The following is a 24,565-nucleotide window of genomic DNA, read 5'->3' on the forward strand; positions in this document are numbered from 1 at the left end:
AATGTTTAGCGTACAGAAGTACTGGGGACTGTTTCACAAAGCAGGTTCAAGAAACTCTGAGTTTCTTCCGCAACTCTGAGTTGATCTACTCTGAGATAGAAAACTCTGAGTTTTCGGTTTCACAAAGGCTGATATGAGTTTGGTTAATTAACTCGGAGTAGGTTGACCCGGAGTCAAGCGCGTGCACCACAACTCTGAAAAGACAGCATCAATGGAACCCCGATTCGACGAGTCACCATGGAAACGGGGAAGCAAAAGGCTGCGTTTTTGAACGGGAAGTTTTTAACGCGCTCATATGGCGAGTTTGAACACGTTTTTAGAAAGAAGTGCAACACCACTGCAGCTGCAAAAGAGAGGGAGACGGCGTGGAGAACACTGCTGCCCGGATCAATGCGTAAGTTTAAATGTAGTCCTTTGTAATCGTAATAATATTACAGGGAATAACTGTCTGAATGGCAGCCTAGTAAGTTATTTCATTTACTGGTAGGTGAAATCTCGCGGGGGAGAAGCACACGGGGCAGCAGCTTAAGATGAAATATAAAAACATTGTTCAGACAGGTCAGACCTCGGCATTATCTCATGGAGGTACTTAATGTTGATCAAGTTTTACATTGTAAAGTAGCCTAAATATTAAGTGGCTGTTTGACTGTGCAGTTGTTTAATCCACACATAGCCTAAATGTCTGCATCCATATCATGTCCTGTTAAATAATTAAGCCTATTTAAACTAACACAAACTTCTGCTCAGTCAACAGAAAGAAAGCAGATGCCTGTAAAACGGGTGGAATAAAAGGTCATGGATGCATGTATATATGATTATTTAGTTCTCTTTTGTGTCTTTTTTTTCCTTTTAGCTCCTCCTTCACACCACAACAGACCTTGTAATTTTAAGTAGGCAATACTCCAAAGATTTATCCAAATGGTAGTTTAAGTGTACTGAAACATGTCACTGATCTAGGATGAAGAGGATGAAACTGTGTCTGCTGCCTTTACAGAGGGGGCTCCAAAAAGGCATAAAGAGGTATGTTACTGACAGTTCTCTTCTCATTCACATTTTGGGTCGAATATAGAGTGTGACATTTAGCCTACATTGAAGTATCGCACATTTTCATCTTTTTTTAACAGCTGGAACAGCTGATGGAAATGCAGCTTTCTCTAATCAAACGGCTTGTTGGACAGATGAAATAACTTCCAGTATGTAACTTGATCATGTTGTTTGCAATCTTGTTAAATTCAGAGTTGTTTTTTCTGAAGGTATTACCAGCCAATCACAAAGCGCATTCATCAGCCGACTCATTAATATTCATGTGCGTCTCATTAATATTTATGGTAAGGTAAAGTGCCGTATCCGTAGGCCACAGGCTACGGGTACGGGTCCGTATCTGTAGACACTACGTTTTCGGAACTATTTCTCTAAAACTGGTTAATTCTGATCGTGGTCTCCAGAAACGGCCATCCAGGTTATAATTAATGTTTTCTCCTTATTTAAGATGATTATATCCAACTTTTAATTTTGTGTTCCTTCGGAACACTTCTTTCATAACTTTTATGTTTTTAACTTGTGGTTAAATTCCAGTCACTTTTAGTTTACTGTGCTGCCGTCCGGTAAACCTGTCACGACAGAAGCTTCCAAAATGCTACTTTCACCAAAGAACAACAGGTCCTGAGAGCTAGGATACTAGAGTGGCGAGGATGAGGGGAAAACCAAAACTCTGCTGCCACATACAGAGTATTGAAAAAGAACTTCATAACATTGTTTTCACAACAAAATAAAATACAACTTTGTACAAAAAGGCTTTAAACAAAGGGTGGAAAAAGCAGATCCAACAATCTAAATAGGAAAAAAATATTTTGGGGAAAAAAAAACAAAGTTAACAACAAAAGCAAAAATAATACCTTTTACCAGGTATTAAAATAGCCCCTGTGTAGGTTAAAAGCAGGGGGTTCCCTTTGACCACATCCTTTTGAACACTGTTGGCTCGAGAGAAATCAGTCAGGTGTCCTGAGCTCTGGATTTGTATCAGTTTTCCAGAACGACTGTCCGTCTTGTCAGTCTTCAGGAGATCCGTTGTTGTCGAGCTCGGAGGTCACAGCCACACTCAAACTCACACAACACTGTACCTGAGCGAAAGCTGCGTTTTGGACTCTATGTCCCTCAGCTTCCACTGCACAGACTGACACAGTGAGATGGATGTTCAGGAAATGTTCATTCTGTGGAATTCATGTGCAACTGTATAATTTAATGTCCTCTATGTATTCCCAGTTATCAGTAAAATGGATTTACAAACTGCATTTGCTGAGAAAAATAAAAAAACAGATTATGAGGGCAGATCTGGAAATTGAAATACTGGAGCACAAGTTAGAGGTGGGTGATGGTCACAGGTGAATTATGTTAACTACTGGAACATTAACTGAACTATCTCTTTTATTTGTAGGAAATAAAGAAGACCAAATGAAATGTGTTTCATGTCTTTATTTGCTGTGGTGGTGATGATGGTGACTTAAACTCTAAAGTGATTATTGCATATGGTGTCTCTGACTGCTCTGCTGTCCTGGATAGCTGCAGGTGGATGGGGTCATCATCTGGGTCTTCAGTTTAGGGCAGGGTGTTGCTCTCCTCTAATAGTAATATTATGAAGAACAACACATGCCACAGTAATATCACAGGCCCTCTCAGGGGTCACCCTGAGGAGACGTAGGCACTGGAAACGGGCTTTCAGGAGGCCTATGGTCATCTCCACCCGGGCTCTGGTCCTGCAGTGAGTCCAGTTGAAGTTCTGTTGGGGGCCTGGTTCAGGGTCAGGGTATGAGGTCATCAGCCTGGGTTGGCATGGTAACCCCTGTCACCCAGCAGAAGGCCATCAAACTCTCCTGTAATATATCAGAGTATATTAAAGGAGGGAGACAAGAGAATTCTATTGTGAAAATCTTTATGCTGCTGACCACGCTGCAGTCTGTTGCTCAGGTTAGACTCTCCATAAATCCTGGAGTCATGAACAGACCCAGGTCACTTGGCCTCCACATTAGAAATGATGTATGCAGCATCACATTTGATCTGGACAGTGCAGAGAATGACAGATGTTGAACTATGATGCAGTCTTTAACATTTAGAAACAGTAGTCAGTCTACCTGTAGCCTACCTGCACATTTATGCTGTGAATGGACTTCCTATTCATGATGTGAGGGAGCTGTGATGGGGATGTGTGTGCATCTATCACAGTGGGAAATCCTAAAAGAAATTAAAATGACTATTCCCAGTCTGAGGTTGCAGCACAATGTCATTAACAGAATATGATTTAAAATGAATTTAACAGATCTCTACATCATTCACCTGTAATCCTGTGGAACTGCTCCTTGATGTTTTGACAGGTTTGTGTCCACAATGATGAGTAAAAGTCATTTCACAGCCAGGAAAACTTTTCTGACTGTCCTGCATACAGTTGTCTTACTGTAGTGCTCTGCATCTCCGACATCATATAAAAACTTTCATTTGCAAAGAACCGCAGCACAACACACAACGTCTGCTGGATGTGAGAGCATGACTGCGGCTGGTAATGTAAATGTAAGGACGGATTACGTTGTTTATGTAGATTGTGGACTTGAAACAATTACGAAATGGTACCGCTCAAACCGATAATTGTCCGGAAACGCGAGAACATTTATGCGCGGTCTGATAACAATCTACCGACGAATATTTAATTATCTGTGCAGTAATGCTGCTCCTTTATCCACTGGATCGTTAATAAAAGCTGTTCTACGCCAAAACTCACTCGCTTACTGACTGAATGAATGAGGAAATGAAACAGTGTGTGTGGCTGAAAGTGGGCGGAGACAGAGAGAAACTCGAGGTTTTCTCAGATAAACCTGCTGCCGACCAGGTTCAAGTCATAGAGTCTGTTACTGCGGTAACTGACCGAGAGTTTAAGTTACCCCTCTTTGTGAAACAGGCTCGAGTTACCCCTCTGTCTCAGGGTTAAGTTACCTCTCTTCGTGAAACGGAAAACTCTGAGTTTCCCTCATTTCCGGGTTAAGAAACTCAGAGTTTTCAGTGAACCTGCTTCGTGAAACAGGCCCCTGGTGATCACATTAAAGTGTCGTGATGTTTGTGTATGTGTCAGACTATAAACCTCTGGATGTTGAAGGACAAACATCAGGTACGTACAGTGGGTATAAAAAGTCTACAAAGTCTGACTCCCCCTACAACTTCTCTCCTGTGATGACTACATACTTGAATGTCACACAACAGCAGCAGAGGTGCAGATGTTGTAGCTGAGAAAGTTTGGAGGTTGCCACTTATTGCATTCCCAAAATAGTAGGGAAGTCAGATTTTGTCAAGTGGCCCAGAAAAATCTGACTCCAGATTTTATTTCATATCATACAATCTGCACAGTTAACTCAACCTGCATATTTCTGTTAAAGTCCTAGTTTTGAAATAGTCTGTTTGTTCTTAATCTGCCATACTGTGATCATTTAGCCCCTTATTTTATTATTCTGTTCTTACAGACTGTAATTTACTAGGTTTTTTAAAAAAAAATGTTGTGATTTGGTGTTTTAGCTGTTGTAGCAAATAATTTCCCAGGTGTGGGATAAATAAAGAATTTCAATTCTATTATATTGTTAACTGGCCCAATAAAAATAACAACAATAACAAATGACTTTATACTTAAGAACTATACTTATATTAAAGACTTTATACATAAATACCAGACATATTTTGATGCCATATCTTGCATTCTTAGGGGAGTCCGATTTTAAATAAGGAGATATAAAGTTTTCTCAGTGAACAATTATTTTATTGACACGTGTAGAACACTGATGGAATATGAACAATATTTGGCGATTACACCCTGTCCTGTCCTGATGTCCTCATAGGAGTGAAACTGAGAGTAGCATAGGATCTCCCCGATGCCATTTAGGGTGTGCACATACAGATGAGAAGAGGAGGAGAAACATGCCACCTAATCATATATAACAGGAAACATGTCTGCAGGTCGGTACTTAATCACATTTAACCCGAAAAGAACAGTAAAAACAGTAAACGTACAACAGAAAACCCGTCAAGTGGCCACAAAGTGAAACTTAAGTCGCGCGCGTTCACGCGAAGGGGGAGTCAGGTTTTTCCGGGGAGTGTGAAAATTCTACAGCACCGGTACTGGCATTAACCGTGGCATCTCCCTCAGACAGCGGGATAAACGTGGCATGTCGCCCAAACAGCGGTAAAAATACTAGCATTAATCTTGGCATCCCCTAAACAGTGGCATTAACCGTGGCATCTCACCCAAACAGCGGTAAAAGTACTGGCATTAACCGTGGCATCCCCTAAACAGTGGCGTTAACCGTGGCATCTCGCCTAAACAGCGGTAAAAGTACTGGTATTAACCGTGGCATGTTCCCTAAACAGTGGCGTTAACCATGGCATCTCTGCTGGCATCTCCAGAGGCCACTGGAAATGCCGCTGCGGCAGTGGCATCTCGCCCAAACAGTGGCATTAACCGTGGCATCCGCAGCGGTGCCACAAAAAGTGTCACTGCTATTGGCACAAACAGTGGCATCCGGCGGTGCCACAAAAAGTGTCACTACAAGCTGCCAGTGCCACAAATCAGACCTGCTGTCTCTCCCATGCTTTAGCTGGTGCAAGTGAAATAAATCTCTGTCACACATGCCCCATCTCTGGCATTAATCAGTTAATAAGCTAACCCCAGCATCAGACAAGCTACCAGAGAGACTGATATTACGTTTCCTCACTTTAAAACAGAACAAGTGTAGGATAATGCAGTGACTTAAAGGGGAACTTCATTTTTTTTCAACCTGGAGTCTGTTTTCATATGTCTTTTCATACATGTGAGTGATGGAGAAATGAATTTTCAACATAGCTCCAGTATTTAGCTGTGCAGGCAGCTTTGCAGCTCAGCTAGCCAAAAGTATGGGGCAACTTGCCCCCCCCGCGTCAAAGTCCGCCCCAACGTGCTTTTTTTCCCCACACTGACAGGCTCGGATAGTCTCAACGAATGTCCCACAGCATACTAGAGATGAGAAGTGAATGAAAACCTCCACATTACTTGGCGATTGCTATTTGTTGTGGTCTGTATCCAAATCTCAGGACGCTAGAAAGCAAATCTCGTTCCGAAATCGCGGAAAACACCGGTTTTGGCACGAGCTATCGCGCGATTCTCGGAACGAAAAATCTGTGCAAAAGCACAGATCGCTTGTCTCCCTCACTTCTGATTGGCTGTGAAATTAGAGGGATTTTTTTACGTTTTCAAAGAGTTTCATGCCAGAAAAGCATAAAGATGATGAGCCAGAAGATATTGCTTGATTTAGTTGAAATTTTACTATTGACATTGGCTTATAAAAGTTAATGTTGTTCCGATCCAATGCTGGCATCGGATTTCACGCCGATATTGCGCTATTTTAAAGTCTCTGTATCGGCGAGTAAACAGACCAAATCACCAGTGCGACTATTAAATTACAATATCGGACCTTGTGAAAGGGCAGTCAGGCTCAGCTACTTTTGCTAATGCTGCTATGACAGGAAGTCAGTTCTTCTTTGCTGATTTGACAGGAAGTTGCTACAAGTGGTAGCTACAGTAAAGCATGTCTGCTGTTTGGCAGTATTTTCACCGAGACCAACCAACAAGTAAGACTGCAAAATGTCAGATTTGCAAAAAGGATGTTTCGAGAGGTGGCTCTCATGTTGGGGCATTTAACACGAGCAACTTGATAAAGCATTTGAAAGTGCACCACCCCGAAGAACACCAGAGAGTCATCAAAGCTAACACCGAACGACAGAAGCAACAAACTATAGAAGATTCTTTCACACGGAGAGAGAAGTTTCCCAAAGAGTCTCAGCGTGCCACCGGAATAAGCGATAAAATTGTGGAGTTTATTGTCTTGAGTGACCAGCCACTATCACTGGTCGAAAATGTGGGATTCCGCCGCTTAATGGAGTATATTGAGCCGCGCTACAATTTGCCTGGTCGCAAATACATTTCAGAAACGGCGCTCCCCAAACTGTACACGACAGTAAGTGCATTTCCGACAAACTTAAAGATGTTCCAGCTGTCAGCTTCACTACAGACATTTGGAGCAGTGACGTTTCCTCGTTGTCTTTACTTAGCTTGACAGCTCACTGGGTGCATATGGAGACGCCGTCATCTTTTACACGCCAGAGTGCCGTGTTGCATGCTAGCAAGTTCCGTGGATCACATACAGCCCTTGCCATTGCCGAGGCACTTTGGGAGATGCTCGATAAGTGGAAAATAAAGAAATCCAGTGTTCACGTTATTCTGCGAGACAACGCTAGCAACATGAAAAGGGCCATGCAAGAGTTTGGCATGCCTAGTTTGGGATGTTTTGCCCACTCACTGCAGCTGGTGGTTCACGAGGGGGGTTGTCACAGAGAAGCGTCAGTGACGCTGTGGCTAACTGTAGAAAAATAGTTGGACATTTCAGACACTCTCCACTAGCCACAACCCGTCTTGAAGACAAACAGAAAGATTTACACATGCCCAGCAAACGTCTTCAACAAGACGTTACAACCAGATGGAACAGCACTTTCTATATGGTGGAGAGTGCATTGGAGCAGAAACGGCCAATTTCCGCATACGGAGCAGAATATGACCTCCCTGCAAGCCTGACCTCTAACCAGTGGTCTCTTTTGGAAAAAACTGTCGTTGTTTTGAGCCCATTCGAAGAGCTTACCAAAGAGATGAGCTGCGCTGCCTCGTCTCTGTCTGAAGTCATCCCTTCTGTGACTGTTCTAAAACAGCTGCTTTCCCGTGAGTGCCATGACGATTCAGGAATAAAAACCATGAAATCAACACTACTTGAAGCAGTCAACAGACGATTTCAAGCTTTTGAGCAAGAGCCCCTGTATGCAGTTGCCACTCTCCTAGACCCTCGTTTTAAAGACAGGTACAGTGTCTATTCAATTTTAGCTCATAATTAAATTTTATTCTAATTTGCCTGATGATAATTTGCTTTTTTTGTTAAGCCAACAATTTATTTTAAAAAGTACTTATTAAATATATTGTAATGTGTTAAATTCATGTAGTGCTTATTTTGTGACCACACTCAAAGAAGATTACTAGCAAACAAATCATAGGCAACATAGTACATTACAGATGTATGGCTTTAAGCCTTTGAACACATATTGGGGGGTAATCTTGCTCTTATTGTTTCTTCTGTGTTTTGTTGCTTTTAGATACTTCTCCTGCACTGATCACATCAGAGATGCAAAGGAAGCCCTGACAAAAGAGATGGAAAAGACTGAGCCATCTGATACTGAGACCACCACAGAAAGCCCCAGGAAACGTCCACGAATAGAGGCAGAACCCGAGACTCGCAACAGTAATCAGAGTGGGCTGAAGGGAATATTTGAAGAGATTGTCCAGGAGCATGAAGAACATGGCACACCGTTCACCAGTGCCCATGCTCAACTACAAACATATCTAATGGAGCCAACTGTCCCAAGCTCAGATAGTCCTTTTCAATACTGGGCAAAAAACCTGGTTCGGTTTCCCACCTTGGCTGTCACCGCTGCAAAGTTTATTTCTGCACCTAGTACAAGTGTAGATAGTGAGAGACTGTTTAGTGCGGCATCCGACATTATTGATGAGAAAAGAAACAGGCTTGGAGGTGAGAGAGTAGAAATGCTCATTTTCCTTAAGAAGAACCTCCGAGTGTACCTAAACTTGTGAGGAAAAAATGGTTACTTGAATCCCATGTTTAATTAATATTCATTTTGCTCATTTTAGACCTTGTTCATTTGAAGTATTATTTTGTATCTAGGTGCACACTAAAGCAGATATTTGCACATTGGTACTTCACTTTTTCATGCTTTAGATAATCTACTGGATTTGCAATTTTAGTGGAAAAAGGGTTTAGCTGTAAAGCTGCATTTCCGCTGTCACTGGTCAGAGTTAAACCCAGTGTTATTTATTTACTTGCATGTGTTCAAACGGCAAATGGAATACCAAATGGGTTAGAGGTTTTGACAACATCCTAATTTAAGTAGAACGCAAGGATAATTCAGCAACTGAAAATATATCAACTGTTCAACAACGAAAAAAGGCACCAAAGCTGATTCCAAGCACATGTTGAAATGAACTCAGGAGACACTGAAATAATTACGTAAATACCCTTTCTTGCACAACAGTTTTTCCATTTAAGTGTAAAGTATAATTATCTTTCAACTCATTTTCCCTAAATGTTGAAGTGCTTATTTTTGCTGAACATGAGCCAGATGAGTAAAGGTTTGGACCAGCTTATAAGTAGAAGAGATGGTATTTAGTTATCCCATCATTATCATATGGCTTTAGGTCAGAGCTTGGCAGTTGTCACTGAATCTTTCACATTATTCAAATTCCATTACAACAATTAGTGTTGTTTCTAAATGAGATTAGATTTATACTGAAACATTGTTGGTGGTTTTTTACCCAATTGTTATGGTCCTTGTGAAAAAAATATTTGCAAGTTGTTATTGCATTTTTTCATACTTGAATTATTACAATTCTCAAAGTTTTTTTGTTAGAGTAGACACTCTTATATGTTGATTTGAAACACTTGATATAAAGTTAAAGAAAATAGTATTATACGTGATATTAATGTTGCACAAACGTTAACTTTTTTATTTTTATAAAGTTCATAATAATGGTCCGCTCCGGTTTTCAACAATTGTTTTCAGCCCTTTTTCAACATTGAGGAGCAAATCATTTTAGCTGTGATTGACTTCCCGAGTCTTTATGATCCTTCCATTAATGACTATCGTTACATAAATAAAAATGCTGCTGCATGGGAAGTGGTTGGCTCCAGGGTAAACTTTTATAAGCCAATGTCAATAGTAAAATTTCAGCTAAATCAAGCAATATCTTCTGGCTCATCATTTTTATGGTTTTCTGTCATGAAAATCTTTGAAAACGTGAAAAAATCCCTCCAATTTCACAGCTGATCAGAAGTGAGGGAGACAAGTGATCTGTGCTTTTGCACAGCATGCCGTGTGTCGCCGTTGCCTGCCACTGCCAAGTATTGCGCACCGTGTGTTGAATCTATCTCCTGTTGCGATGACTTTCGCATTCCCCCCTCAACTGTCACTTCCCGTGTGTCGAGCCCCTGACGCATGAATCGTGCGACACAACGAATCGATAATGCAATTCGTTGCCAACGCTTTTAATAATTGGTTATCGATTTTATCGATTTGTTGTTGCAGCCCTACAGTATATTGTGTTTGCATTTGGTCTTTACATTTTTACCAAATATTCAGTGTCCAAAATTATTGATTTTTTTAGAAAATTATTTTCTTGTACTTTTGTTTCACAAGTACAAGGAATTCCATGTGAAAAATCTCAGAGTTTGTAGTAGGAAGAAAAAAAAATCCCTGTACTGACAAGAATAATAAATGCTAAGAAGAATTTAAGGTTCATCACTAAGACCTTCCTGATGAATATGAGTTCATCTCAGTGAGATATTCCAGCAGAAACTGACCTAGACTGGTCTCCATGGACACCAGTCAAATAGGACTCCACTTCTTCAAGGTGGAGTCACGAAAGCTCAAGTGGACAAAGACAAAAGATTTTGGTCATCATTTCTGTGGTCACATGAGGTAAATAGAGGTACAGTGGTGGAAAAAAGTTTTCAGACAGACTGAAAATTTTACATAGTCTAAAATATTATGAAATATTTGTGGAAAAATTATTTTTTGTGTGTTTCAAAAGGTGTGACTACATTAGACGGCCACAAACAAAAACAAATTATATTTTTTTTGTAGAAAGAACTAACAAAACTAAATTCTTGACACTTTCAGTATGTCAGCTGTAAACATTGTTGATATCAATATTAATAAATAGAAGATATGTTCAAAAATCAACAAAGACATCACAGACAGAGAGATGACCAACACCAGCAGCACTCATGCATCCCCAAATCATGATACTGCCTCCACCATGTTTGACAGTAGGTACTGTACTTGCTGGAGATAATGCTTTGTCTGGCCTTCTGCGTATCCTCACGTCAGTGGGAGGAAGATAAAGCTGGAAACTGGACTCCTCTGACCACAGAATCTTCTTCCAGTTCCTGGCTGTCCAATTCTTGTGTGCTTGGGCACAACAACGTCGGGCTGACCTCTGTCTCTCATTGATCAAGGGCTTCTTCACAGCCTTGTAGGACCTTAAGTCATGATCTAAGAGTCAGCCATGTGCAATGCGGGTGGAATACTTGACACCAATTTGGTTTGACCACTCCTGCTGAAGCACCTGTGATGTCATTCGGCGGTTTTCCCAGCACATGCATATCAGAATGCAGTCATTTCTTGCTGAAGAAACCCTTGAATGCCTAGATCTTGGTTTGTGTTTCAAGCTGTTGGTTCGTCTGCATTTCTGCAAAGTGTATTCATATCAGGAAGCAGTGTCTACTCCAGTGGAGAGCACGTTGGTGACTGCTGTTGATGTAATGAGATTAACATGTTGGACTTATTGTGGAACATGCTGTCAGCACCCACCACATTTGTAATGATGCAACATCTCAGAGAGCCACAGTGATGAAGAGGTCTCTGTTCTAATTTTAATCTTAGAGTTATATATACACCTTACAACTTGTCCTCAGAGCAAAATTTAGGGCAGGTTTCTCAGCATTTTTGTATACTAACCCATATGGAAAAAAAAAACAAACATTTTGCAGTGTTTTTTTTGCATCTTTTATCTAAACCTTTATTAAATTCAATAAGTTCATAATAAATAACATCAGAAAAATATTAGAAAATAAATGACATTACAGTATTCTCTTTTCTGCAATAACTATTGTAATATGAAAAACTACAGGAATTTTCACTACCTTACTCGGATAACTACATTTTAAAAGAACTGATATTTTCTTGGGCTGCACAATGGCTTGGTGGTTAACGCTTTCACTTGCAGCTTGAAGATCCCTGATTCGCATCCCACCCTTCCCACAGGGTGTCCGCGGGGTTTTAAAAAGTATTAAAAAGTGATAAATCAAAAACGCAAAATTTAAAGGCCTTAAAAAGTTTTAAATTTGGACAAAAGGTATTATTTTTTAAAACGAGGTATTTTTTTTCTTTTGGACAATGAGGTTTTTCATTTTGATAAAAAAAAAAACATAAATAAAATACAACATATCTTGCTTGCAAAATTTTATACCAGAACGTTCGTCAGTCGCTCACATCGACGTCATAGCAATGCATTCATTGGCCGTTAGAGAGCTGAAATCGGGGCGTTCCAAGATGGCCGAGTAAGTAAACGGTTAATGCCGAGCTCTGCATGTGATAGTTTGAAAAACGGTAAACCTACGATATCAACTCAGGTATTTCTAAAGGTTTTTCAGTGCTTGATTGGAAGATAGTCTGGATCTGATGGGTCAAGTGGCGATATGTCGTACCGTGACAAAAAGAGACTAGGCAGCTCCAGGACGAAGCTACCGCTAGCAGCTAATGCTAACCACATGGCTGCATCGGTAAACCCGCTCGTCGACAACTGCCACGATTATACGGCTGTTTCATTAACTCTCCCGACTATGGAGGATTCGATGGAGGAATTTCCGCTTCTACCCGTCTCACCCAGCCAGTCTCCGGCGCCAAAAAAGGCAATGCACTCCAAGGCGGAAAATGTGGATGTTGTTGATGATCTGTCACAGCTAATAAAAAAGAGAATGGATGACCTCACGCTGCAGATTGCAGGTATCAAAAAAACTGTGGACTTTGCTTGCGAAGAGATAAAATGTGAAAGGCAGAGTGAGCACTTTGGAACAGAAGATCTCCAAAAGAGAGGAGCGCATGGACACAAACCAGCAAAGGATCACTGACCTCGAACGATATTCCAGATGGTGGAACCTCAGGCTCTTTGGGGTTAAAGAGGCGGTTAATGAGGATATACGGAAGGTAACAGTTGAGATCTGCCAGGCTGTGCTGCCTGAGTTCAAGAATCGTCTTCGTGATACTATTGACACCGTGCACCGTGTAGGTCCAAAGAGCCCCAACATCTCCAGACCGAGACCTGTTCTCATCCAGTTCATCTCCCGTATGACCAGAGACACCCTGTGGAAAGCAGCGAAGACATCTTCTTACCTAAAGGAGAACCGTGACCTGAAGTTTGCGGAGGATCTCTCCAAAGAAGACAGAGAATGCAGAAACAAACTGTGGCCTGTCATCGAGAAGGCTCGCAACGACAATAAAAAGACCTACTACGTCGGATGCAGAGGATTTGTTGAAGGGGTAGAAGTTTTTCCGTAATCTGGACGAAGAGAACTGAAATATACTTGTGTTTTACAGCCGGGTTTGTTTGGCCAATTTTTCACGTTAGATTTCTGTTCTACTATTGTTGGAAAAATAATATTTATACTTTATCAAAAAGAAAAAGCACGGTACTTTATACTATAATGGTGTTCTCCTTATATTTTTCTATTTGCACCTTATTTTTATTTCCTTTTTTGCTACAGGTTTAAAATGAAAGTATTGAAAGGGGCACTCTTCCTTCAAGCCTTACTCAAGGGATTATTACCTTAATTCCCAAGCCTAAAAAGGACTTACTTGCCATAGATAACTGGAGACCGATAAGCCTCTTAAATAATGATTAGAAAATAATAGCTTTGTTGCTAACTAGAAGACTTAAAGATTTTTTGGTAGATATTATTGATGAGACACAGGATTTATGGCAAACAGACACATCTCCAATAATATTAGGCTGGTCTTAGATATTTTAGACTACTCAGACCTTATAGCTGATGACTCATTTATCCTTTTCTTAGACTTCTACAAAGCCTTTGACTCGATTGAGCACAAATTTATATTTCTTTCTCTCAAAAAATTTGGTTTTGGTGACATTTTTTGCAACGCTATCAAGGCTCTGTACTCCAACACGAATAGCTCTATTAGGATGAAAACTGGCACGACATCTAGATTTTGTCTTCATCAAGGAGTACGCCAGGGCTGTCCAATAAGCCCATATCTGTTTTTACTTTGCACGCAGATTTTTGCTTCTTATATTTCTGACAGCCCTTTGAAGGGAATTACTGTAGTAGACAGAGAAATTGTCATTAGTCAATTGGCAGATAACGCCACTATATTTCTTAAAGATGCCAGTCAGGTGCCAGTCGCATTACAGGCTATTGATAAATTTTCTAAAGCTTCTGGGTTAGTTTTAAATTTAAACAAATGTCAATTATTGCCTGTCAAAAAATTGTAATGAACAAAGTATTTGTAATATAACTGTCCACCGTGAAGTCACTTATTTAGGTGTGGTTATTTGTAAAGATCAGAAACATAGAATTATCTCAAACTTTCCTCCAATTATCAAAAAAACAGTCCAAGTTGAATCAGTGGTTGCAAAGGGATTTGAGTATCAGGGGAAGAGTGCTGCTTTCAAAAGCAGAAGGCTTATCTCAATTAACCTATGCAGCAACTTCTCTACATGTGGACAACAAAACTTTTTAACTTCCTGTGGAAAAATAAGACACACTATATTAAGAAAAGTGTAGTGATGAACGATTATGAACATGGAGGACTTAATGTCCTGGATTTCACTACTCTAAATAATACATTCAAACTTAATTGGGCTAAACATTTCCTTAAAAACCCTGTCTCCATTTGGAACTTTATTCCTCATATTTTTTCCAGGTTTGATGGGTTGGATTTTATTTTGGGTTGTAACTATGAGATAGATAAACTTCCTGAAAAGCTCTCAATGTTTCACAAACAGGTTCTTTTAGCATGGTCCCTTATATACAAGCATAACTTCTCACCTCATACATATTTAATCTGGAATAATAAGAATATATTATATAAAAATAAATCTTTATTTTTTCCAATTGGCTAGAGAAACAAATATTTTCAGTTATTCAATTATTTAACAATAATGGTCAACTTATGTCGTACTCTTGAGTTTTTACAAACATATAAATTTCCAGCGACACCCAAAGAATACGCCACACTATTTGATGCACTACCTTCAGGCGTAATAATGCTATTCAAAGGTGTTCAATCTTATGCATCTCTTTCGGATTCTGTTTATCTTCCTGTTCCATTGGATACACATGTAGGGAAAATTTGCCTGACAGATTATAGGAATAGCAATAAGAGTATTCGTGCGTTATTTCAAAAAGAAACTGTGTCTGTTCCTCATGTGATATCTTACTGGAATTCTTTTATTAATGACATCATTTGGAAAGAAGTGTGGACAATCCCAAACAATTTTTTTGTAACGAATAAGGTTAAAGAGGTTTCATATAAAATCCTTCACAAATACTATCCTGCAAGCCATTACATGACAAAATTCAAAAAGGACATTACTGTGGACTGTTGTTTCTGTGGGAGCCATCCTGAGACTGTGCAGCACCTCTTCTGGACCTGCTCACACTCTACAAGGTTCTGGAAGGACTTTTGTAGATTTGTCACTAGGAAACTCTACAAGGAGTGGGAAAATATTGTATTTCTTTTTTTTAGGCAACAAATAAAAAAAGATGTATATTTTATTTTTAATTTGTTGTTCATTCTAGCAAAATTTTATTTTCATAAATGCAAGTTTAGTAATTGTAAACCAAATTTTAGTTGTTTTTATACTGATATTCTTCATTACTTTAAGATGATTAGTGACTCTAGAAACAAAAAGGCTTTAAAAAACTGTTTTTATATGTACTAGGTATAGACTTTTTGAATGTGTGTGACCTGAATTTTGTAGTCCCTGGACGTGTGTTTTTTTCGAAGTCGATATTGTTTGGATACCCCCTGGCATATTCTAATGCTTGTACTTTAGTCTTTATTTTATTTTTTTATTTACTTATTTTAATTTATTTTATTATTTTACTTTATTTTTTTCTCTCTTACTGTTCAGGTACTTAGGCTTAATTATTGCTGTTGTTTACACGGTGTTTTGAATATGTACCTTTGTCTGTATTATTGATGTTATTATTCGTTTTGAATAAGGAGTTGGGAAAGATAAAAGAAAAAAGCATGCAGTGTATCTTGTCACTGGAAGTAGTTTGCACTGTTCAAACATATAAACGTTATCTTACAACAAATATCTGTTTCAAAAGCTTTATGTTGGGAAAAAAACTGAGATTTTGACATTTGTATTTTTTGTGCCTTAATTTGTCATTTTGTAAAGATGTTTATTTTTGCTATTTTTTATTATTTGGAAATACCAGAATTTGCACATTATTTTACATCTTTGTCTGTCTGATCTCATCATTTCTAAAAAATAAATCGGACATGACAATCAAACAGTTACTCAGTACTTTCAGTACTTGAGTAGTCTTTTCGGCAAATACTTTTTTACTCTTGAGTAATTTTTGGATGACTACTTTTTACTTCTATTTGACTGATATTATTTTGAAATAACGTTACTCTTACTTGAGTAATTTCTGGATGACTACTTTTTACTTCTACTTGAGTGATATTATTTTGAGTAACGTTACTCTTACTTGAGCACAATTTCTGGCTACTCTACCCACCTCTGGTCATACCCCTTAACCCTGTACGTCAGGTGTAAATCACATTTAACTCTGTAAATTTTTCCAACCCAATTAAAATATATATATATATGTTGCCAGGTCATTGTTGCATTGCGTTTTTAGCAGCATGAAGGAGCTTCAGAACTTAAAGGTCCATATTTTACTCATGCCTTCACAATTTTTCTGTCAGTTCTCAGCTCAAAATACTGCAAAGAAGGTCCATTTTACCACGACTGAATAACTGCTGTTTCAGTGTCTGTAGGTTTAAATGTAACTGAGCTGCTGCTGTCTGCACCCACTTCAGGGAAAAACTCACTTCATGTCTGTAATTGACAACGTGGAGCAAAACTCTTGACTATGTGAATCGCTTTTAACTTTATCTCTATGTGATCTTTTAAAAAGAAATATGGTCAAATTCAAAGCAGCTGTTGCTTTTAACTTGTGTGTTTGGGGAATTTGTAAGACAACCTTCCAGTGATAAAATTAATATTTTGTCTACAGAACAGCAGCTTGGAGAAATGGCTCTGGAGTGACTGCTGGTTCACACAACAGAAACAGATAAATAAGTAAGTGAGAACAGCGTTTTTGGGCGATTCAGCTGTATTAAATTACAGTATATATGAGCAGGAGAGACGTAAACAGATGGAAATACTTTCTGAGTTACGCCGCAGTGAAGCACAGCAGATGATATTGAAACACAGTAACACATCCAGTCCTTGTTTATTTCCAATCAATCTCAAAGTTTCCACCATCTCTGGGTGTCCCCTAATATTCCACTTTCCACAGAGCTCTGACCTGTGGGTATATAGTCAAAACATATGGTAATATTTGCCACATTAGCAACACAGTATAATAACACTAAGGATTTTCCTATTGTTACAGGGAACGTTGGCATCAAAAATATAGTAATCCACTGAATCTTCAGTATCTCAGATGCTGGGACTGCATGAAAACTCTCGTGTTCACTCTTAGAGTTGACAACAGAACTTTTAGTGAACTTTACTTTTTAGCAGAGACATTTTTAAGTTCGATAACAGAAGCAGCTCTAACAGGTAACTAAACCTTATGGACTATGAGCCATCTGCTTATTCTGAGAGACTTACCTGCAAAGCAGCAGTCACATTTTAATATATCAAACATACCAATTTAAACAAATACCATTGTGAGCACTACTCCTGATTAAAAGATACATTAAATAAGCATCAAAGTCCTGGTATAGACTTTTTGCCTTTTTACTCTCTAAAGCAATCTAATTTTGTATATCGTCATGCATGCCTAAAACTTTGAAGTACAATGTTTTGCACTTCTGCAGCTCTTACAAAAATTGATGATTTGGTGGAGGTTGCTCATTGCCCCTTCCACCTCCTTCAGCCTACAAAGAAACCTGCTGAAGAGCCACCATTTTCCTTGCTCTTTCTGAGATCACTAACCTTGCCAGCAAGTTGATTTCTCGCGATATTTGTGAGTTCACAAATCTCTCAAGAAAACATCTTGCTCCGCTCCCACTTTCACTTTTTGTACAGCACCAAGTTGGTTCGTGGCCAATCACGCAGCAGTATTCATGTGTGGGCCGGGATAATGGGCGGGATATCCGGGTGTGACGACAACACCAAGCGCCAGTAGATCAAAACAAACATGGCAACGGAGGACAACGATCGTGTAGATGCTGCTATTAAGTCAGTTTTAGCTGAATCTCCTATCGCCTCTTTGAAGGAAGAACAACGAGAGGCGCTTTGCGCATTTCTGGATGGTAAAGATGTTTGTGCTTTTTTTAACTACGGGTTTTGGTAAGAGTTTAATCTACCAATTGGCTCCGCTCGTTGTGACGACATATTAAAGTTTGCCGCGATTGGCTAAAAACAAACCTGTCAGAGGCGGGACATACTGTTGCATTGTCCAATCCGTGCCTCTTTCCTCCAAACGGATTTACATGGAGCAGTCCCAGATTGATATTGTGGAGTACTATCAAGTACTACACAATTATTAATCTGGCTATTGCCAGGTTAGAGATCACGGCTAGCCTGAACAACTGACAGAACATCAGCTGATTGATCCTCACTTCATGTGATTGAACTGTGTCACTAGAGCAGGTTCATGTATTTCTTTGAAAAAGTTTTTCTTTCATCTGTCATGCGTGTTCCTGTGGGCCACTAATCCACAGGCTATCTATTGATTATCAGGAGAGTCTAATCCAAGGCATGTGCTGTATCACTCTGGGAGTTCCTGCAATGAGGCCCAGGGATACATGGTAATTGCTTGATTCCTGCAGCTTGGACACATCACAGGTTTACACCTACACAGTTAATTGCTGTGACACCAGCACTATGTCATGGGCTTGTTAACCACCGCTGTTAGTGCTACTTACAATAACAGCGGTGTGTAACAAGAACGGCTTAAGTGATTGACGGTAGAATAACACAGTAGCTGTCAGTTTTTGTTCATGTGGCATGAAGAATAAATAATTTCTTGTGAGACTGTTCTCTATACTATAGCCACATCAGTCCAATTTTGTTTTTAAAAAGAGATAGAAGACAACATCAAAGAACAAATGTAGCTTTTGAGAAGACTTTGTATTCCATTGACCTGTGCTTTGGACTTTAACAAGAAGGGGGCACTTAATTTGATGCACTTACTGGCTTAAATAAAATGTCACATTTTCCTCATGGCTGTCTTATGTGTGGCTCCATTTTAAATGTTTAGTTCATTTATCATTGCTAATATTTTGGCAGCTCTTGAGGTTTTCTTTGTCCCCCAGCTGAGGGCCTCTCCATTGGTAAGTAGTGGTAAGCTAATTCAGAGATTAGCTTGAAGTATCTGACCTTCGTAAAGTTTCTGGGTGGGGCCATGGATTGAGGTGAAGGGCCTGCTGTTGTCTTGTCTTTGGAAGAGGAGGCAAGTCAATGCTCAGGAATTTTTGCTGAGAATCAGATGAAGGAAGCTACACTGGCCATGGTTACATGAAGTTTTTTTTTAAATTCGGAATTATTAATCCGGAATTTACTCATTCGGAATTAAAGTTTTGGCTTCCTCCCACAGTCCAAAAATATGCTGAGGTTAATTGGTTATTCTACAGTGGGTACAGAAAGTATTCAGACCCCTTGAAATTTTTCACTCTCTGTGTCATTGCAGCCATTTGCCAAAATCAAAAAAGTTCATTTTATTTCTCATTAATGTACACTCAGCACCCCATCTTGACAGGAAAAAAAAACAGAAATGAAGAAATTTTTGCAAATTTATTAAAAAAGAAAAACTGAAATATCACATGGTCATAAGTATTCAGACCCTGTGCTCAGTATTGAGTAGAAGCACCCTTTTCAGCTAGTACAGCCATGAGCCTTCTTGGGAATGAGGCAACAAGTTTTTCACACCTGGATTTGGGGATCCTCTGCCATTCTTCCTTGCAGATCATCTCTAGTTCTGTCAGGTTGGATGGTGAACATTGGTGGACAGCCATTTTGAGGTATCTCCAGAGATGCTCAATTGGGTTTAGGTCAGGGCTCTGGCTGGGCCAGTCAAGAACGGTCACAGAGTTGATCTGAAGCCACTCCTTTGTTATTTCAGCTGTGTGCTTAGGGTCATTGTCCTGTTAAGAGGTCAACCTTCGGCCCAGTCTGAGGTCCTGAGCACTCTGGAAGAGGTTTTCCTCCAGGATATATCTAAACTTGGCCGCATTCATCCTTCCTTCAATTGCAACCAGTCGTCCTGTCCCTGCAGCTGAAAAACACCCCCACAACATGATGCTCCTACCACCATGTTTCGCTGTAGGGATCGCATTGGGCAGGTGATGAGCAGTGCCTGGTTTTCTCCACACATACCGCTTAGAATTAACACTAAAAAGTTCAATCTTGGTCTCATCAGACCAGAGAATCTTATTTCTCATAGTCTGGAAGTCCTTCGTGTGTTTTTTGGCAAACTCTATGCGGGCTGTCATGTGTCTTGCACTGAGGAGAGGCTTCCGTCGGGCCACTCTGCCATAAAGCCCCGACTGGTGGAGGGCTGCAGTGATAGTTGACTTTGTGGAACTTTCTCCTATCTCCCGACTGCATCTCTCTATCTTTGCTCAGTTTGGCTGGACGGCCAGGTCTAGGAAGAGTTGTGGTCGTCCCAAACTTCTTCCATTTGAGGATTATGGAGGCCACTGTGCTCCTAGGAACCTTGAGTGCTGCAGAAATTCTTTTGTAACCTTGGCCAGATCTATGCCTTGCCACAATTCTGTCTCTGAGCTCCTTGGGCAGTTCCTTCGACCTCATGACTCTCATTTGCTCTGACATGCACTGTGAGCTGTAAGGTCTTATATAGAGAGGTGTGTGCCTTTCCTAATCAAGTCCAATCAGTTTAATTAAACACAGCTGGACTCCAATAAAGAAGCAGAACCATCTCGAGGAGGATCAGAAGAAATGGACAGCATGTGAATTAAATGTGAATGTCGCTGCAAAGGGTCTGAATACTTATGACCATGTGATATTTCAGTTTTTCTTTTTAAATAAATTTGCAAAAATTTCTACATTTCTGTTTTTTTTTTGTCAAGATGGGGTGCTGAGTGTACATTAATGAGAAATAAAATGAACTTTTTTGATTTTGTCAAATGGCTGCAATGACACAGAGTGTGAAACATTTCAAGGGGTCTGAATACTTTCCGTACCCACTGTAAATTGTCCGTAGGTGTGAATGTGAGTGTGAGTGTTTGTCTGTATATGTAGCCCTGCGACAGACTGGCGTCCTGTCAAGGGTGTCCCCTACCTTCGCCCGAGTCAGCTGGGATAGGCTCCAGCACCCCCTGCGACATAAAGCGGTGTATAGAGAATGGATGGATGGATGGAATTAAAGTTTTGTGCTTTGAGTTTACATGGAAGTATTAATTCTGAATTAAGGTTTACATGGCCTTTTAACGGTTGGGTGTTGGAAAGGATTATGATTGGACAGGGAGTGAACATGACGTTTCCCTGTTTACCAGAAGATTACAAACTCTATGTGCTGTGGCATTTCTTTTTCCCAACAACATGGAGGAACAACTAATAAGCACACTTTTCGCTTAGCTTTTTATTGTCATTTTGAAACAGCAACTCGACAATGGCGTACTACTTCTGTTGAAGTTGCAAGAATGTGCCCGCGCCAGTAAGGTCGCAGAGCGTGTACATCGCTACGTTCTTGCTACGTGAGGAGCCAAGCATGCTCAGAATGGCCAGAATTAACTAAAGCAGAATTAGCTGTATACATGAATAAAATGTACACAGGAATTTGTTTATTTGGAATTAACATCGTAATAAACCAGGTAGTTTATTCAGAATTAAGTATTTTCGGAATTTACTTTTTAATTTGGAAGTAAGTGTTTACAAGGAGATTTTAAAGTGGAATTAGCTTCAATTCCAAATTAAAGAAGAATTACTGGTCACATGTAAATGTATTAACTGACAAGTTCCACCTCTGTGGAGAACTTGGGGTGATTCTGTTGTGATTTGAACTGGACAGTATAGCTGATATCTCAATAAAAATTTCCATGACCTACACTAACGTTCAAAAGTTTGGGGTCACTCAGACAATTTCATGTTTCCCATGAAAACTCACACTTATATTCATGTGCTATTGTAACAATCGGGGATTAATAAAGTGATTCTATTCTAATTGCACAAGGGTTTTCTAATCATTGATTAGCCTTTCAACACATATAGCTAATACAATATACCATTGCTACACAGGAGTGATGGTTGCTGGAAATTTGCCTCCTACCCCTATAGAGATATTCCATTAAAAATCAATTGTTTCCAGCTCGAAACGTCATTTGTCACATTAACAATGTGTAGATTGTATTTCTGATTCATTTAATGTTAAACTGCTTTTCTTTTAAACATAATTACATTTCTAAGTGACCTCAAACTTTAATGTTTAAATTTTAAATTTCACATCTTACCTGTGCATGTCATTAGGCTGGGGATGTTGCTCAGGTTAATCGTTCATGCGCAGATTCAGTTGGAGCTGAATGTCTTCTGTTGTAATTGAGGCAGTGAAGAACACAGTGGGATTTAGCTATTCTTATTTCAGAAACTCTGAAAAATTATTCTCCTTCAGCTCTGTCAGCTATTGTGTCGATGAAATCTAGGTTGCCCTTGTCATCTATGCGCCGCCTCCAGAGCTGTCAAAATGTTGATATTGTTGCGGACTATAGATTTTTGCTCACAGATTATATATAACTGTCTCAAAACAACATTGTGAAATAACCTTTAATTCTCCAAAGCTGGTATGGTGTGTGGTTTAAAAAGAAAAAAAACAAATGAGTCATTTAATGGTGTGAATCTCTGCCTCAATTAAAGATAATTGCTGTGTGTGCTTCACACCTCCCACACTGCATTGCTTGTCTTGTGGTAAATAACAATCGCACTGCTAATAATAATGGCACAAAAGCTTTCCACCAGATGCTTGGCTTCTCAATGTATTTGGTTGTCATCACACTGCTGCCTGAGCAGTTTTGCATTTAATGTCAACTTTAGCCACTCATTAGCAGTGACCAACCAAACATAACATTGATCATCAGTCAAATGGTCATTTATTCACACCTCAACAGTGTGTGCCTTGAAATCATGCCCTGCTGACATTGGCAGGATGACCTTTGCTTCATGCAGCATTTAAATGAGCTATAACTACTTCAGATTACTTATATAATATTCCCTGTAGATCATACATATCGAAAATTCTGTGATGAGGAATAAATATTATTTTATAGATTGGCTTTTATGTTAGTGCCTCCTTGAACGGATACGCTATCTCATTTTAATCTGAATTCTCAAAGAGTCTGCTTTTGAATATGAATGTAACCTCAGCCGAGAAGTGGGGCAAACAAGATAAATGACAGTCATTAAAGACTAGAAGCAACACAGCCTTCAGGAAAAAGGTTGTCGAATGGAAAGCACAGGCCACTTAAATATATTATGCTGCTCTTTATTATCCAGTTTGTCATTGACTATATGTTAATTCTACTTCTGAGAGAAAAATATGTAAAGCAAAGTCACAGGGAATAGAAAGATTGAGAAAGCAACAGACATAGGGAACGATTGCCATTTACTCCAACACATATTCATTGACTCAGACCCTCTGTGGTTGCCCAGTGTCTGCTTTTGGTTGGCTGAAACCATGTTACTTTATTGTTACTTCAGCCATATATATTACAGTGAGGCATAGTAGGGCTGGGCGATAAATCAAATTAATTTGATTAATTCGCCTTTTTAAAACCTGACGATCTGAAAATTTGCCAAATCGTAAAATCGAGGCGAGCTTAAATATATAACAATACAGATTCTTCTTCTGCCTTTTACAACTTGTGCACTGGTGTTTGCTTCCGCCTCTCATCTCCTTCCGCCAAAACACTCACTCTGCCATCATGGCAGACAGAACAGCAGATGAAGAGTTGGTCATGAGAAAAGGGCCTCATGTTACATCGATTATATGGAAGTGGTTCGGCTTTGACAAGACTGACACAGAGCAAACTACAGTCATGTGCAAAGTTTGCAAAAGTACTGTGAAAATGAAGAGTAGCAGCACAACTAACCTCTTTCAGCACCTCCGGCAGAGGCATCCTAAAGAATGGGAAGAGTGCCCACAGCTACGAGAGTGTGGCATGGCTAGCACTAGCCATAGCAAACAGACCGCAAAGAAACAACAAAATCGATTAAAATCATAATCGTCCAAGATGACTAAAAAAATCGAGATTTTATTTTTTTGGCCATATCACCCAGCCCTAAGGCATAGCAACATTTCTCCTGGACCACAGTACGGCATAGAAAGACACAGAGCTGTCAATAGCCTATGACTGCATTGATGCTTAAATGAATCGATATGAGAGGGCCTCTTACACCAGAGCTGAACATGATATAAAATCTCAGTTGATGTCTCCTTATAATAGCCTTCACTGGGAGCTGTCTATACAGCAGTAAAGCCTACATGTCTCCACTTCTTGTTTATGTGAAGCTGTGATGTAAAATCTTGCCTCCCTCTGAATATACTTTCTCAAGCTGTTGATATTTATGATGCGTCCACTCTGTAACTTGAGAGGAGCTGGATAACTTGCAAATTATTTATTTTCGTTTTGACCGACCATCATTTTCTTTGATGTCAGCATT

The 24,565-nt window shown here is 39.6% G+C and overlaps 1 protein-coding gene and 1 long non-coding RNA gene across 2 annotated transcripts in view; one reads left to right on the top strand and one right to left on the bottom strand.

Moving 5' to 3' along the window:
- Positions 1-20,888, bottom strand: part of LOC127537756 (uncharacterized) — a 71,392-nt gene extending 50,504 nt beyond the window's left edge. Inside the window, exon 1 of the long non-coding RNA XR_007947578.1 lies at positions 20,609-20,888. This is a non-coding gene — a long non-coding RNA (uncharacterized LOC127537756). The remainder of the gene's footprint in view (positions 1-20,608) is intronic.
- aven (apoptosis, caspase activation inhibitor) overlaps positions 1-24,565 on the top strand; it is a 96,774-nt gene that overhangs the window by 41,199 nt on the left and 31,010 nt on the right. The gene's annotated exons all lie outside the window — the stretch shown is intronic.

Source organism: Acanthochromis polyacanthus, chromosome 16 (assembly GCF_021347895.1).
Source record: "Acanthochromis polyacanthus isolate Apoly-LR-REF ecotype Palm Island chromosome 16, KAUST_Apoly_ChrSc, whole genome shotgun sequence".
Taxonomy (NCBI): domain Eukaryota; kingdom Metazoa; phylum Chordata; class Actinopteri; family Pomacentridae; genus Acanthochromis; species Acanthochromis polyacanthus.